The 576-nt window shown below is 66.7% G+C and overlaps 1 protein-coding gene across 1 annotated transcript in view; it reads right to left on the bottom strand.

Moving 5' to 3' along the window:
* Positions 1–576, bottom strand: part of TAC3 (tachykinin 3) — a 5,423-nt gene that overhangs the window by 4,055 nt on the left and 792 nt on the right. The window lies entirely within an intron of this gene.

The raw sequence follows: 576 nt of genomic DNA, 5'->3' as shown, positions 1-576 counted from the left end.
CCCCCCCCCTCCAGGTGTGCAGGACACGCAGACTCATGCCCACAGCCCAGAACCCAGGCATCCGGGACCACCTCCATCTCCCCCTCAGATCCCAGACACTTGAGATGTGCACCCCACCCCGGACACCCGCCCAGCACTTCAGACCCCCCTCCTCCGCCCCCACCTCTTTCTGCTCCTAAAGCCCGACCCCCTCCCCTATACTGCCAGCCCCTGGCCCTGGTGCAGCCTGGCATGGGGTGGGGGTGGGGGTGCCGTAACTCAGAGCAGCTCCCAGGGCTCCGTTACACCAGGGCCTGGCTTGGCCCCCTGCAGCCCCACAGTGCCAGAAACAATCTCAGTGCCCCCCCCCCAACTCTCGGCCTCCCCAATCTCTGCCCTCCACCCACTTCCCACAGCTTCCATGCCAGGCTGCGGGGCCCCCCGCCACCCCCGCGCCACTTTGTCTCCAGAGCCGTGGACAATGGACGTGACTCAGCCGCGACCTGGGGCAGGGGCCGCATCTGCAGCAGCAGGGATGTTAATTAGGCCTGAGCTTGGTGGGGGGGCTAATTAATTCATCGTGTCCCCCCGCCAGGG

This window comes from Alligator sinensis, unplaced genomic scaffold (genome assembly GCF_000455745.1).
Source record: "Alligator sinensis unplaced genomic scaffold, ASM45574v1 scaffold265_1, whole genome shotgun sequence".
NCBI lineage: Eukaryota > Metazoa > Chordata > Crocodylia > Alligatoridae > Alligator > Alligator sinensis.
The sequence above is the reverse complement of the archived record's forward strand: the minus strand, read 5'-3'. Positions and strand labels throughout refer to the sequence as shown.